This window comes from Chlorocebus sabaeus, chromosome 16 (assembly GCF_047675955.1).
Source record: "Chlorocebus sabaeus isolate Y175 chromosome 16, mChlSab1.0.hap1, whole genome shotgun sequence".
In the NCBI taxonomy this organism is placed as follows: Eukaryota; Metazoa; Chordata; class Mammalia; order Primates; family Cercopithecidae; genus Chlorocebus; species Chlorocebus sabaeus.
In genome coordinates, this window is record NC_132919.1 from 24230982 (window position 1) to 24247661 (window position 16680).

Consider the following 16680-nt stretch of genomic DNA (forward strand, 5'->3'; position numbering starts at 1 on the left):
CCGTGGGAGTGGCACGTTGCTGAACCCAGCCTGGGCTCTGGCTCTGCTCCGTTGTCCCTCTGGCTGTGTATCCCCTGTTTCTCCGGGGCATCGATGCTTCTTGGTCTGGCTGGATGTCTTCCATAAGGATCATTTCCCAGTCCATCAGGGAGACACTTCCTGGAGATCCCTGTCATGATCGTTTCTCTCTCCAAACCTGCTTCGGTTTGAGCCCATTTCCACCAGGGGAGGGGCAGCTTCAGGGCGCCTGCTGGGGTCTCAGAACTCCGCTTCAGATCCGATTCTGGACCCCTCCGGGTGAGAAAGCATGGGCTGACCACACCTAGTGATGCAGGCAGGGCCTCGCTGCAGCCCACAATCATCCCATGGGCCTCAAGACGTGCCAAAGTTCACTGACCCATCTGAGCCCTCTGCCTCCCTCCTCCTTGAAAAGACAAATCCTTGTCTTCTGGGACAGGTGCTGTCGCCTTTCCTCTGCACATCCAGTCTCATTCCTGAGAGTGAGACTCCCCTCTGCTCATGGGTGGACTGAGTCCCTGAAACTTTTGGCCCGCTGCTAGATCCCAGGCGTTCTTTGATTTTCCCTGGCATTCATAGAAAGGTCACCTGTGTCCCCCTTCCACCAGGCACATGCCTGCACCCCATTGTTTCTATCGCCATCGCCCCGTGTGCCCTCACTGACACACGTTCACACCATCTGCTCTAGGGTACGCCAGTGCCACGAATTGGCTCCACCTCTGAATCGCCCCTGGACCTGTTTACACGTGTCCTGGAAAGCAGGATCAGCTTGAAGGAGCCCCAGGCCCTTCAGAATCACGGCAGGCCACTGCCCTTTCAAAGGAGGGAGGCAGAGGGCTCACGGGTCAGTGAACTTTCAGCTGACTCCACGCCTTGAGGCCCAAGGGATGATTCTGGGCTGCAGCCAGGCCCTGCCTGCCTCAGTCCATGTGCTCAGCCCATCCATTCTCACCCGGAGGGGTCCAGAATCGGATCTGACGGGGGGTCGTGAGATGACCCCAGCAGGTGCCCTGAAGCTCCCCCTCACACGGTGGAAATCGGCCCAAGGAGGTGCTGAAGACAGGACTCCTGGGGGTCTTGGGTTTGGACCTGGGACGCCGCCCGCGGCCCCCTCTCCCACGCAGCCCCCTACCGGACCCCGGATCCAGCGGCTGCCAAGGCTGCAGCAGGAGAGCCCCTGGCGCCCAGCGGTCACCGTCCTTTAAAGGGGACGCAGCCTGACTGCCCACAGCGGCGCGCAGGGCGGACCAGCCAATGCGCATGCGCGAGTGGCGAGCGGGTGCCCGCGTCACAGTGGTTCCCACGGTTGTCAGAGAAACCGCTCCCTGAGGCCTGGCAAACAGGAGCCCTCCGTGGCAGTGCTTGGGTGGCGGGGCTCCGAGGCTCCAGCCTGACCTCTCCACGGGGTCGACAGGACGTTCTCCGGATGCCAGGAGTCGTGGCAAAGGGCTGACCAGGACGTTGAAAGCACAGGCGGGATCCGGGAAAGCAGCGCCGCATCCCAGCCTCAGGCCCGCCTGGACGCTGTTCGGGTGAGTCTCCCCAGAAGTCGTGCCCCCGTGATCTCGAGGACGGGTCGGCCTGCAGGCCCGTGGGCTGCTCTCTCAAGCGAAGGTCGTTCTGGTCGAGAGCCGAACCCCGTAGCCTCAGCGGCTGCCTGGGGGTGTTTGTTTGCGCGCCACTGCTGTGTGACTCTCTGTGTGTGTGTGTGTATGTGTTTGTGTGTCTCCCATTTTCGCTTCTCTCTCTGTCTCTCACTCTCTGTGAGTTTCTTGCCCTCTCTCTGTCAGCTGGTGTGTGTGTGTGTGTGTGTGTGTGTGTCTGTGTGTGTGTCTGGAGGAAAGTGCCCTGTGCGCCCAAAAGCGATTTCTTGCCTGTCGCCTGTGTTTGGTGAGCCTCCCTCCGCGTCGGTACCTGGGTCATGTGTCCGCTTGTCAACCGTTTTCGAGGCGGTTCCGCTTTGGGTTTGTGAAGGCCTCGACCACGTGAGGAGATGCGTGACTCCCGGAGCAGTTGAAATCTCATCCCCATCCTGTGCGGCCTCTTTTCATTGATCAAGAGGAACACACTGCAGCCGCAGACAAAAGCCGCAGGGAGCTCATCCTCCTGCAGGAGAGCAGGAGGCCCCCATCACAGAAGAGGCTTGTATCTTTCCAGGGCTCCTCTCTGAGAAAAGAAGCCACAGCACGACACAGGCTGAAAGAGGAAGCCAGGAATGGGAGATGGCCACAATCCCAGGCACTGGAACGCTGGTCTCACTGGACAAGTCACCCATTTGGCACCCCTCTCATTCAGCCCATGGCAGTACCAAGGTGCTGTGCCCGGCCTGGGATCTGGCCTCTGGCCTCTGCTCCGTCCTCCCTCTGGCTGTGTATCCCCTGTTTCTCTGGGGCTTACATGCTTCCTGGTCTGGCTGGATGTCTTCCAGAAGGATCACTTCCCAGTCCATCAGGGAGACACTTCCTGGAGATCCCTGTCATGATTGTTTCTCTCTGCAAACCTGCTTGGGTTTGCCCCGATTTCCACCGGGGGAGTGGGAGCTTCAGGGCGCCTGCTGGGGACTCAGGACTCTGCTTCAGATCCGATAATGGACCCTCCGGGTGAGAAAGCATGGGCTGAGCACATCTCCTGAGGCAGGCAGGGTCTCCCTGCAGCCCACAGTCATCCCACAGGCCTCCAGGCCTGCCGTCAACTGAAAGTTCACGGCCGCATCTGAGCCCTCTGCCTCCCTCCTCCTTTGAAAGACAGGTCCTTGTCTTCAGGGACAGGTGCTGTCGCATGTCCTCTGCACACCCAGTCTCATTCCTGAGAAGGAGACTCCCCTCTGCTCCTGGGTGTACTGGCCCCCTGAATCCTTTGGCCCGCTGCTAGATCCCAGGCGTTCTTTGATTTTCCCTGGCATTCATGGAAAGGTCACCTGTGCCCCCCTTCCACCGGGCACATGCCTGGACACCATTGTTTCCTTCGCCATCGCCCCGTGGGCCCTCAGTGACACACGTTCGCACCATCTGCTCTAGGCTACGCCAGTGCCACGCCTTGGCTCCATCTCGGATTCGTCCCTGGACTTGTTGACACGTGTCCTGGAAAGCAGGATCAGCTTGAAGGAGCCCCAGGCCCTTGAGAATCACGGCAGGTCACCGCTCTTTGAAAGAAGGGAGGCAGAGGGCTCACGGGTCAGCGAACTTTCAGCTGACTCCACGCCTTGAGGCCCATGGGATCATTGTGGGCTGCAGCCAGGCCCTGCCTGCCTCAGTCGATGTGCTCAGCCCATCCATTCTCACTCGGAGGGGTCCAGAATGAGATCTGATGGGGGATCATGAGATGACCCCAGCAGGCGCCCTGAAGCTGCCGCTCCCCCGATGGAAATCGGCTCAAGGAGGTCCTGAAGACGGGACCCCTGGGGTTTTGATCCTGGGAGGCCGCCCGCGGCCGCCTCTCGCACGCGGCCCCCTACTGAACCTCGGATGTGGCCGCTGGCAAGGCTGCAGCAGGAGAGCCCCTGGCACCCAGTGGTCACCGTCCTTTAAAGGGGACGCAGCCTGACTGCCAGCAGCGGCGCGCGGGGCGGCCCAGCCAATGCGCATGCGCGAGTGGCGAGCGGGTGCCCGCGTCACAGTGGTTCCCACGGTTGTCAGAGAAACCGCTCCCTGAGGCCTGGCAAACAGGAGCCCTCCGTGGCAGTGCTTGGGTGGCGGGGCTCCGAGGCTCCAGCCTGACCTCTCCACGGGGTCGACAGGACGTTCTCCGGATGCCAGGAGTCGTGGCAAAGGGCTGACCAGGACGTTGAAAGCACAGGCGGGGTCCGGGGGAAGCAGCGCCGCATCCCAGCCTCAGGCCCGCCTGGACGCTGTTCGGGTGAGTCTCCCCAGAAGTCGTGCCCCCGTGATCTCGAGGACGGGTCGGCCTGCAGGCCCGTGGGTTGCTCTCTCAAGCGAAGGTCGTTCTGGTCGAGAGCCGAACCCCGTAGCCTCAGCGGCTGCCTGGGGGTGTTTGTTTGCGCGCCACTGCTGTGTGACTCTCTGAGTGTGTGTGTGTATGTGTTTGTGTGTCTCCCATTTTCGCTTCTCTCTCTGTCTCTCACTCTCTGTGAGTTTCTTGCCCTCTGTCTGTCGGCTGGTGTGTGTGTGTGTGTTTGGAGGAAAGTGCCCTGTGGGCCCAAAAGCGCTCTGCAAGCCAGGCTGGGTTCTGACGCTGGAGCCAGTAGGTGCCCTTTAATGGGCTCTTTCCATATAGGAAAGCAAGGGTTCCATGCCAAAGAAGAGCAAGATCAGGATCATTTTTCAGGAGCATAAATGTGACTCCCATGTGGAGGTTGGAATGGAGTGCATGAGACTGGAGCCAGGAGGCCAGGGAGGGGTTCCTTGCAGAAAGTCAGGGATATTGGCAGCCTCTGTTTGATAGCTTAAAGAAGCTGATTAGCAGCATTCTCTATCTGTATATGTGTGTGCACACTTCCAAGTGAATGTGCATTTCTCCAAGTGTACACTTTTGGATGGAAACATGGTTTGTATATGTCTGCTTGTGACTGTGCTTCAGGGTGTGTGATGTCCAGCTTGCTGTGAAGTGGCACGGATACCTGCCCCATGAATTATGAGATGAGTTCTGCACATGTGAGTGTGGGAGTGTGCCATCCCTGGCTCTCCAGGGAGCCCAAATCCTGCTCTCAGGCTGCGGTGACAAGTCAGGCAGACAAATCTTGCCACAGCTCCCATCACCTTAATTCCATCTGTGTGTCTTCTGCCACCACCCCTTATAATGGGTTGGATTCTCCACACAGGACACTGTCGGATGGGCTGCCTGCATCTCATGGGGGCCTCCCCATCCCCACACTGTCCTCACAACCATTTTCCACCACCCTCACTTTGTGCTCTTGGATTACACAATAACTGCCTTGACTGGGAGGTGCAATGCCAACCCTTTCTAGTTGTTCCTTCAGCAGAGAAATGGGAGGGTGCCGTGGTAGGCCCCTAGTACTGGCTGCAGGACAGAAGAGGACCTCTCTCCCTCTCCTCACCATCTCAAGGCTTACCCTACACTATTTCAGCCAGGACCCCCCACATGCTCGGACCAGGATCAAAGCCAGAATGATCCTGCCATTTTTGACTGGAAACACAAGGCTTACCCCTACTTGCTTGGAAGGCAGCCTGGAGGAGAAGGGGTGAGAAGCCTTTGTCAACAGAGTGAGGGTCCCAGACCACAGCCTGGCCCTCCCTTTGACCCACTAGGTGACCTGTGTTAGACCCTGTTTTAGCTTTAGTTTTGTTGTTGTTGTTGTTGTTGTTGTTGTTGTTTTTATGTGTGGTATATGGCCAAGCTGTTTTGTCTGGAGCCTGGGATTGGAGGAAGGTATTGGGACTGTCATCCGTTGTGCTGAAGTGTGGAGTCCTGTGACTGGACTTGGCTGGCCAAGTCCTTTATCGAGTACTTTATGCTGGTAAATGTTTAACATCTGGCTGCCTGCAAGCAGAAAGCCCTGATTTGTAGGGTTTGCCAGTTTCTCTGGTGTAAATGCTCCCACCACAACAAATTGCAGTTCACTAGCATGAAACCACTGAGCATGGAGATAAAAGAGATGTGCACACTCGGCCCTTGTGAGCTGATAGGGGTTGGCTCCAGCACATCACTGCCTCTATCCTAAATGCAATGACAGCCCAGCCAGTGGAAGAATTCAAGCCAAGGTCATGCAGAAAGCAAAAGGGCTAGCACTGGGTTTGAGCCAGAGGTGAGGCTATAGGTGAATAAAAGAGAGTCAGGACGTTACGCACTAAGAAGATTAGCAACACGTTTGGAAGTGTGGAGTGCAAAGAGGGCTAGGGTGAGTGGCTCAGGATGGAAACAGCGCTGTGCTGGGTGATGCTGCTGGAATACAATATTGCCTCCTGATGTTCCGTTCCCAGGCCCGGGGAAGGGACGAGGGTGTACATGATGATGAGGGAGCTGGGCAAATGGACAGGTGTTCCCTGAACACCAGGGATGACGTCTGAGCAGGCCAAGCCAGGAAAGGGCAAATCCAATCTCTGTAATTGTTGGTGCATCAATTCTTGTGACGGTCCCATGAGGATGATGCCAAGGGCCTGGGGAGGGCGGGATGCTCTGGCTGACATCATCTGCTATTTCTGGACCAATTCATAGCCTCCTTTAGTGGGAACTTCCTTCAGAACATAAATCATCCCATCTCTCATGACTACCTCATCCTCCCAAGAAAACAGAGAGAACCCAGTACGTGGAGCCAGAAGAAGTTCGGGTGTCCTCTGGAGATGGCTTTGGGAGCAGAGAGAAGACTGTAACTCCTGAGGTATGCACCAGTGTTCAAATCTCAACTCTGCCCTTGATTGGCTGAAGGGCTTTGGGTAAATCATGTTAATTCTCCGACATTCTGTTCCTTCAAATGGGCTAACTATACTTAATAATCTCTCATTTCCTTTTATTCCTGCCTTTTAAAGAATATGCTTCCAGTGAACAATCTGTGGAAGCTTCCAGAAGGAGAAACAGACTCTCTTTCTGGCCCCTTCCCTGGCTTTGTGATGAGGGATCCACAGTGATGGGCATGAGGGCTGCCTCCAAAGAGGGTGGGGAGCGTGGGAGGAAGAAGGACTGAGGGTGCTCTCCTCAGTATGGAATCTGACCCCTCTGTGATGTGACAGAAGTTATTCTCAAACTTAGAACTTATCGGCCAAGGTGGGGCTCAGAGTCCAAGAGAACAGCCCGGGACCTTAGCATACAAAGCGAGGGCCCATTTCCCAAGCAGAGGGGCCTGCCCGTCTGCTGCCCATCTGCACGTCTGCTTGACTTTCTTCCTGCTGGAAGCCTGGCTCTGTCTATCTGCCTCAACTGTCTGTCCATCTGTCCCAGGGAAAAGACTGTCAGGTTTGTTACCTGCCTGTTGCCTGTGTTTTGGCAGAGGCTCGCCTGACTTTCTGTCCATCAGTCAGTCTACAGCAATCTGCCTTCCTATCGCTTTGATTGCAGCTGACTCTCTTGCACCTGGGCTCCATTTTATGATGTGCGAGTGACAGAGAGGTGACAAGTGAGAGTGAAGGAGAATGACAGACGGGAGCACACATATGGGGGATGGAACGTGTGCACATGCATAAGGCTGACACTTGGATTGTCCTCTTTGAAACAGGGTCACCCAAGTTCTTCCCAACCCTGGGGGGATCCCTGGAGCACCGCTCATCCCACCGCAAAGCACCGTCTGTCTGCGTCCATGACCGCTGACAGTGGTGTCCCCCATGGAGGCTCTGGGAGGAGCAGCAGGAAAAGGGACAGTACCCATGGCAACAGATGAAGAGGCACATTTCAGTTCAGGAAGAACCTCTGTAACCATGGGGTTGTCCAACAAAGTGGGGTGCTGGTGAGGTAGTGATCTGCCTGTCACGGAACTTGTTCAAATATAGGCTGGCTACCCACTTGTCAGGGCTGCTTTGGCAGGGTGTTTCTCGCCCTGGGAGAGTAAGACTGGAAAGGTTGAGATGGGCTGACATTTAAGGTGATGATTTCTGTAGATAATCCTTGTAAAGCACTTTGCACAGGGCTTGGCACATAGTAGATGTTCAAAAACAGAACTGTCATTAGGAGGGAGGTTGGACGAAGTGACCTTAAGGCCCTGTCCCACAGCCTTGGAGCTGGAGAAAGAAGAAAGGCCAATTAATGGCAACAGGTTATGAATAAACAGAAGCTGGGAACGTGGGATAATAAAGGGCTTCCCAGAATAGGAACGTCTCCATCTCTCTCACCCTGATTTGCATGGCTCCCGCAGGCCTCCCTCCCCTCTCCTAACTCAATTTCAATTTCAATTTTAATGTCAATAACTTCCCTGGCACGACAAACAGCCAGGGGTTGCCAAAGTGAATCAGAACATTGAGTTTCAAAGTCTTGGACCAGCTTGTCTAGCCAGTGTTGTGCCCCCAACAGGCCTGCCAGGGACTGCCTGATGCATATCCCTCATCCTCTGTGCCCTTTGGGGAGACTTATTTTTACTCTCCCCAGCTGTCTATGAGGTTATTTGAAAAATGGCACACTCCTTCCTTGATGAAGATGTTTAAACAACAACAGCACGTGGGATACCAGGAACCTGCTCTGTGGCTCCCCACAGGAAGGGCTGGGGATGGGAGGATGAAGAAGGCTTATCCCCCTCCTGTGAGATCCCAGCCAAGTGAGGAAGGCAGATGAGACTCAACAACTCCAGCAGTGTGGCTGGTGCTGTGACGGAGGTGGCGGGGGCTCTGGGAGCACAGAAAGTGTGCGTGAGCCAGGTGGAGCAGAAGCAGCTTCCTCAAAGAGGAAGAATGGAAGGGCCTTCCCAAGAATACACGGATGGCAGGCCACCAGCAACGTTCCCTATGGGACAGCCGTAGCTGGACTGTCACCATAGGAGGCACCCTTTTTACTTAAGCCATAACAACTACTGACCCCATAGCAATCAGATCCTTTGTAAAGGGAAGGCTTGTCGTGGAGGAGTGAGAAGTGTTGTACCAGGGACCAGGGAGACAATGTCTGAGGGAGATGGGGCCTAAAGTCCTGGAGGGTAGGCATGGGGTGAATGCATGAGGCTTGGGTACCAGCCTCTGTAGCCCATCCATGAGCACTGATTTGGGCTTGATGCTGACACAGAGGGAGAGGCCCTGGGGGGAATGGAGTGAGGCGTCGGGGGCCAGGAGGCCCAGGGGCACCATCTGAAATGCTTTGGCTCAGAGACAGGAATGGAGAGGACAGGGCTGAGGCAGTAGCATCCTCCATGTGCAGAGATGAACAGGTCAAGGGGTAAGCTGACGCTAGACTTGCTGACTTGACATCCTGCCCAGCACCAGCTGGGGGTCACCTCTTGCCTCCATCAGTGGGGAGTTGGACGGACAGGGCCTGAGGCAGTGTTGCCAGGAAAACCCCATGAGCAGGACCTTAGCCCTCTTCCTCCTTTTCTCCTCTCCTCAACCAGAATGCCAAGAATGCTGATAGACACAGACACAACTCCAACTCCCCTCCATATCACCACCAAGACTAGGCGTGCTAGGGCAGAATCTCCCTGAGACAGAGAGGGACACAAGCTCTCTTTCCAAAACCTTTGGCCAGGCAGAGAGAAGAGCCCCCAGGATAGATAGCTCTAAGCAAGATGAGCAAATGCTCAGAGGCCCAAGGGGAGTCTGCTTACGGGTCTGGGCCTTTTTTCCCATGGGATTATGCTGAACCAGTATAAGCAGGTGTCTCTCAAGCACTGCCCCAATCTCTTGGTTTCTGGAGACTCCCCAGCTGTTGTGGAGGCTGCTTGGGCAGGGGCCCCCATCATCCTGTTTGCTCTCCTAGTCCTCCTCTTTGCACATCCTCAAGGACTGATGAGGCTGGGAGTTGGGAGACACAGGTGGGCTGGGGGAGGAGGGGAGCCATCGTGGAATGAGGACACTGAGAATGTAGTTCCAGTTCTGCTGCTGGGTACCCTTGGGCAAATTCCTTCCACATTCAGGGCCTCATTCAACTCTTCAGAAAGATGAGAGGAATAGGCCAGATCAGGGGTTTACAAAAAGGGTTCCTTAGAAGGCTGTTCGTGTAACACGTCCTGGGGAAAGAAGTTTGGGAGAACAAACTTCATGCTCCCACATACATTACAGGCTCTGAAATCTCCATAGCACAGACACCTGTTGAACTTAGCCTGCCCAGGTGTTTCCTGACTCCGTTGATGGCCTTGTTTTCTCAAACCACTCATTTTCATCCCAAGGAAGAAATGACTGTGCCATAGTTTGGAAAATATTAGAGTAAATTCTCCTCTCCAAGATTCCCTCTGGTTCTGAGAATCCAAATGTCTGTTTCTCTAAAGAAAATTGGGGGAGGATGTGGTGAGGAGAAGGCATGTGTCCTTCTGAAGTTCCTTCTGTGTGCCCAGCCCTGTTCTCTATCTTTGATCCTTGAGGTGACATGTGGGTAGGTATTAACTCTCCCACTAGCAGATGAGGATAGTGAGTCACGGACTGGCTCAGTGGAGGGGGTGGTTTGCTTCCCTCTTGCTCTGGCAGGAGAGTGAAGCCCTGCTCAGGAGGCCCACCTTGGAAGGTGCAGCTCCCTTCTGGGCAATCTCAGACTCTCTCTAGACTCCATGAGCCCCATTTGGGATCACTCTTTTCTTGGGAGAGACCATTGGAGAGCTTACGGGGTGAAGCCAAGGGAAGCCAAAAGCTGGGGTAAACCACCTACACATGCCTGAAAAAGCAGCCCCTAAGAGTTCAGACCCACATAGGGCTGGCCCTTTGCAAAGGTTTAGGTTGCCAATATGGGTGTGTGTGTAGTAGAAATAACCTGAATTTTGGAGTCATACCAGGATTCAAATCCTGCCACAGAGAGACTTTCTGAACTAACCTTATTTAACTGATGAACTAGATGACCTGGCTTCTCTACTCCCTTTGTAAAACACTCAAACACAGCTATAGCCTGGGGCACTTGGAATGTCTGGCTATTAGACAACCCTTTCCCAGTTTGCTCATGTCATGTGTGTTCCCAGTGTGCGTGCCCCCAAACCTGTGTATGTCAGTTGCACTTGTCACTGTAAACAGGTAATTTAACCAACTGTAACATAAGCCAATTAAATACCAGTGCAGAAAAGTCATGTTTCTTTTTTTTTTTTTTTTTTTTTTTTGAGACGGAGTCTCGCTCTGTCACCCAGCCTGGAGTGCGGTGGCCGGATCTCAGCTCACTGCAATCTCCGCCTCCCGGGTTCACGCCATTCTCCTGCCTCAGCCTCCCGAGCAGCTGGGACTACAGGCACCCGCCACCTCGCCCGGCTAGTTTTTTGTATTTTTTTTTTAGTAGAGTCGGGGTTTCACCGTGTTAGCCAGGATGGTCTCGATCTCCTGACCTAGTGATCCGCCCGTCTCGGCCTCCCAAAGTGCTGGGATTACAGGCTTGAGCCACCGCGCCCGGCCAAAAAAGTCATGTTTCTATGTTAATTAATGTAATGCATTGGGAAGGCTGCTAAAAAATTGCTATTGAGTTAGGGGTGGGCAAGACTATAAAAGATCAGAAGAACAATAAACCCATACGCAGAGATTTGTGTACATCGATCGCCTTGCAAGGAATCAAAACCAGAAATCTCTCAGGCGATAGTTCATGTGAGAAAGCACGATCTTTATGACGGTGAACTCGGGAAGCCTGTTCACCTTTCTGAACTTCTTGTTTCTTGACTTTAAAATAAGTGAAATAATTCCTACCTCACAGAGTTGCCATGAGGAACAGTGAAGTCACGTGCGGTCCCATTTCTCTTTTGCTTTCTTACTGTTGATTCCTCTCTCCTCTTCCTGCCGTGTCCTCCTTCTCCCACTCAGCGTTCCTTGGGCTTCATCCACAAGTTGGCAGTTCAGCTCATCTGATCATGATTAGGGTTTAAGACATGGACCCCCACGAAGAGGGACATCTTCAAAGTGCTTCAAAGGAATGCGTGGATGAAGGTGAGATTCCCAGCAGTGTGACACAGCAGCAGGGTGACAGTCTGAGCTGGAGAATCCCCCTGGCATTCTTCAAATCACAATTCCTATGACTGGTCCCCGGTGAGGGTGTGTTTGTTCTTTCTAATGTGTGATCCAGCCCTCTTTGTACCCTTACAATGTAAAGTACAGCTTCCTGGGGTTCAATTCAACCTCAGACTCCAGAGTGATCATATCTCAAGCCAGGGGCACCCAAAGGAAGTGGAAGGTCGAGAAAGGAGTTGTTGGCCTGGGAGATCCAGCTGCGGCAAATCTGGCTGAGTTAGAAGGTGAACCAATTGGTGGAGCTTTGGGGCCGGTGACTTGAGGCCCTGAGAAGCTAGCAGTGGCAAGAGCAATGGCAGGGCCAAGTCCTCAGAACTGGAATGAGTGCACACACTGATCCCTGCTCCATTCAGACTTCTTGCGCCCTGGCTGTTGCCCAGTGGCCCATAGTGTCAGCAAGAGGTTGGGCTCTCCTGCACCTGCACTCCTGGATGGGCTCTGTTTGTCTTTCAGGGATGAAAATGTTACCTATGGCTGGGTCCAGCTCCGTGCTGTCAACCCAGATGTCTCCAAGTACCTATCGTTTGGTAACACAGGCCGCCAAATCCTGGCCTATGGAGCCTAAGAGAGATCGCAAAAGGAATCAGTGTGTGGATTCATTCCTAGTTCTAAGGACCTGACCCTGCCTTGCTGTTGCCACTGCTAGCTTCCCAGGGTTCCAGGCCACTGGGCCCAAACTCCACCAATTCATTCACCTCTTAACTCAACTGGATTGATCCCAGCTGGATCCCCCAGCCTAAGGGGGCTGCTTCAGCATCACTTCTGCTGCCAGAAAGCCAATGCCTTTAGTTGTGCCTGGAGCCTGGCAAAGGCACCCATTAAAGTCCCTTGTGTATGGGGGTTGAGGGAGAAAAGATGGGAAAGTTTGAATAGACAGCAAACTCCTTTCTCCTTTGCACTGGTTTCTGCATTTTAGAAGGAGTCAGGCAGACCTGGGTCCATGATTAGTGTGAAATCTTGGGGCACCCTCATAGCCCTCCTGAGTCTTTGTTTCTCCCCCTGTAAAGTTGGAATGATGATGCTGAGGCTAATGTCAATAACATAATGTCTGTAAACACTTTTTTCCCATATATGACCTGTTCTTATCCAATAAGCCATATTGAAAAATGAGAGATTTGCTGTAACAGACTGGTCCAAGGGTGGTGGTTGGGGGTGGGGCAGGCCTGGACCATGGTGGTAAGAACTAGGTGTTCCTCCTGATGGGGGTACCTCCCTGCTTGTCCTGGGCAACCAAGTCTCAGATTGGTCTTTTCGGCTTCTGGCTTTTTGATCTTGACAGAAATTGTTCAGAGATAGAGCAGAGAACTCATTTTTCCATTTGGCCAAACTAATCCCAGCTTATTTAAGACCACACAGCAGGTCAGGGTCAACATGGGATCAGGTTTTCAGAGTTCTGATGTTCACGGTTAGGGCTAGGAAGTTGTGCAGGCTGCCTCCAGCCAGTCCGCCCCTCTGTGTTCTGATGAAGGGCACAGGGTGTTTGGTGATTGAGGCTGCCTGGGCTCCATCTGGGACAGCCTGGTGGGCGGGGCTGCATTGGGGCACTCTGAGTGGCTGGCTGAGCCCTGGCTGCAGCTTGCCTGAGTAGGACCACCCTTTTCCTACCAACTCCAGGGGCTGCCCCTCAGTGTTTTTCTCAGGGAAATAACCTCTGAACCCCAATTACAGAAGGGCAGAGAGGCAGAGTAAGGAGTGGGCAAGGCAGACAGAGGTAAAAACCAGGGTGACCAAGAGATAGAGTGATGCCTGCGTTCATTCATTCACTTGAGTCTGACTTTCAGCCAGGATGCACCAGTATGCTCTTAAAATACTGAAATCCTCCCACCTCGGCTGCTAAGTAGTTACTTCCCAGAGCTCTGTGAGCACCGCCTGCTGCCAAGGACTCTCCTTCAATGGAACCTCTGGGCTCCTGCTCTAGGATTGGTCGTTAAATATTTTACTACCACTCCTGTTCAAAGATGCCAGAAAACACTTTCATTGAAAACTGTCCCATGAAATAGAATGCACTTACTTGGAAAATGCCATTATTCATTCATTCAGAGAGCAAATATTTATTGAGCACCTAGCATCAGCCAGGGAAAGGGCCAGGAATTGGGGCACAGTGCTGGATCACATCAGATCTCTGCTCACAGTCTTGCTACGGACCGGGAAGAAGGGAGGGGGAGACACAGTCGTAAACAGTGACAGAGAGACTGAGGAAACATGGCAGAGAGAAAACGACCTGGACTGATACCTCCGCTTGGAGCCACAGGGAAGGAGGCTGTTCAGCCCGTGGGGAGGGGCCTCCAAGTCCAGCTTGAAGCTGTCGAGGTTCTTCAGTTCTGTCCAATTATCCACTAATGACTCACAATGAATAGATTAGGAAGGGGACTGAAGACAAGGATGCTTAATTATCGAGCGGAGGAGAGGAGGAAACACTGAGTGTCCCCTGACAGGTCTCAGGGAAGGTGGGTGAGGGGAGGATGAGAGGAGGTAGAGGCTGCAGGGCCTGGCTGCTCCAGGACCACTGCTGGGGCTTCTGAGGGGCTGGGCCAGGCCACCAAGTCATGGACACCCCAGGGGCCAGAAATGGAGCTCAGAGTCTGGGGAGGATAGAAAGGACTCTGGCTTCAAGGTGGAAGGGGCGAGGTATTTGGGGACGGGCAGCTGGGTGGATACAGAGCTTATTCATTCCAGGCAGGAGATTTCTGAATGTCATCTCATCTTTTCTCCATCAGGACTGGTGCTCCCAGAGCAAGGGGCTGGGCCCGTGGCATTTGTCTGCTGGGAACCATGGCTCTAGCGCTGATACGGAGTTGTACTTGTCTCAGGCTGAGAAAGACACTGGAACCTGTTGCCACCTCCACTGCCACCTTCTCTCCAACACCAGGTCCCCAAATACCCTAGGGTAGGAGGGATTCCACGCAGCCTCTTCAGAACAATCACCACCAGCATCTCCACTCCAGACACAAAGGTTCACAATTATAATGTGAGTTCCCAGTCTTCCCTGCTGTGATACTCCCAGCAGTCCAAGGGGTGGGCAGACAAGGTGTTTTCCCACCCTTAGGCCCAGGAGGAAAGGGGAGCTCAGAGAGGTGACTAAGTGTGCCCAGGGCCTCACAAGTGACATGCCTGGAGGTGGCACTTGAACCCAGATCTGCCTGCTTCTGTGAAAACTTCTCTCCACAGCTTGATACTAATTTGTCCTTCAGACCTGGGGGTGCAGATGAAGAGGGCTGACCGGTGGCCTTCACACACAAGAGCAGCTCAGCTTGAAGTCCTGTCCTTCTGCCTTCCATGGAGGCTCCCCCAGCAAGCCTCATCTATGCTTACCCTGTGAGGCACCTTCGAGTCCCTGGGCTGGTATTCCAGGGTGTCCATTCTGCACATTCAGTGATGTTCTCCAGCCTCCAGGAAACTTCTCTGCTCTGGTACTCGAGCATCCCCCACCTCTGTGACATACCTGGTTGCAATGGAGGTGCCAGGGACCTGGGGCAATGCTCATTGGGTTAGTTTAGTTTTCATGTGTTTGGATCACAGCCCATGCAGATTTTTAGCTCCTTGATCACACAGTCTGCCCACATCCCCTGCCTTGCTCACACTATGGGAGCCACCGACCACATGCTGATTGATGACAGAATCTATGAGCTCAGGCGGGAAGAGGGACATAGGCAGACATGAGGCAGAACGTTCCTTAACAAGGGGTGAGAGAGACTGGAGTAGGAGAATCTGTGTTTGACTTCTGTTGGGTTTAATTCCTGCCAGGGGTGTTCTTTCCAAACAACATGAAGGTTTATATATTTTTAACTATGTTGTCCTTGGAAAAGAGTAGAGGGTTGCTGCATGTCTACTGTGTGCCAGGTGTTTTGCAGACATTGTCTCGTGTAGTTCTCACAATTGTTCCATAAGTGGGTATTTCAAGTTTACAAATGAGAAGCCAAGACTTGGAAAGAAAAGGTGACTTGTCTAATGTCGCCTAGTTAGCACAAGAGCTGGGCTTTAAACAGAGGGGTCCTGGACTCCAAAGCTAATATCCTTTCTTTCATTTGATAAAGGATACAGGAAACTGGAAATGTAGGGGTTGGGAGGAGGCTGCCTTAAGCCAAATGCACTATCTTGCCCACCTGTGGGGCTTCCAGGGAGAGGTCAGGAGCTTCCTGACCAGAGGCTCCTGGGAAATGATGTGATCGTCTTGCAGTTCTGTCTAAAGTTTCTCATGTTCTCAATGAATGCCCACAACCACCACTGGAGAATATAGAAGTCTCATCTCCATTTCACAGATATGGAAACTGCGGATCAAAGAATTTGAGAACTTATTCAACATGGTGACAGAGGCAAATGGCTGATCTAGGAATCAAGCAGCCACCTGACTTCAAACCCAGTGTTCTTGCCACTACCTCTCACTGCCTGGACCACTTCTAGTGCCAAGTAAGAGACCATAGACCTATAAGTAGGGCTTGAGACTCACAGACTCACAGGCCGGAGGTCACAACCAGGACAGTTAGTGCAAAAGGGCAAGAGATGTGTTTGGACCATGGGACAAGGCACGTAGGGTCTAAGGAGCTGAGAAGTTTCTCAGAATCCCAGAGATGGGTGTATCTATGTTAGGGTCATGTAGGTCAAACTGCTAGCCCACGCAGGTGACATGACAAATCTCAAGCAGATGCAAGACTCAAACCCAGCTCTCCCTTGTCTGATAATCTCTTTTTTTTTTTTTGAGACGGAGTCTTGCTCTGTAGCCCGGGCTGGACTGCAGTGGCCGGATCTCAGCTCACTGCAAGCTTCGCCTCCCGGGTTTATGCCATTCTCCTGCCTCAGCCTCTGGAGTAGCTGGGACTACAGGCGCCCGCCACCTCGCCCGGCTAGTTTTTTGTATTTTTAGTAGAGACAGGGTTTCACCGTGTTAGCCAGGATAGTCTCGATCTCCTGACCTCGTGATCTGCCCGTCTCGGCCTCCCAAAGTGCTGGGATTACAGGCTTGAGCCACCGCGCCCGGCCTTTGTCTGATAATCTCTTATGTTAAGAGCAACTCCAGGAAGTGGGACACTCCAGAGGTAAACTCTAACCCCAAGAGGCAGCTGCTTCTCCTCTCCCAGCTGAGATGTTCCAGGTACCCAGGATAAGTGTCCTCTGCAGCAGCTTGGGCCTTCCAGAAGGATCTCAGATCTCCTTG

The 16680-nt window shown here is 53.4% G+C and overlaps 1 long non-coding RNA gene across 1 annotated transcript; it reads left to right on the forward strand.

Moving 5' to 3' along the window:
• Nucleotides 1-3630: 3630 nt before the first annotated feature.
• Nucleotides 3631-16183, forward strand: LOC140708616 (uncharacterized). Its single transcript, XR_012088768.1, has 5 exons — nucleotides 3631-3873; nucleotides 6221-6313; nucleotides 11325-11447; nucleotides 14246-14496; nucleotides 15788-16183. It is a non-coding gene; the product is annotated as an uncharacterized lncRNA (long non-coding RNA).
• The last annotated feature ends 497 nt before the right edge of the window (nucleotides 16184-16680 follow it).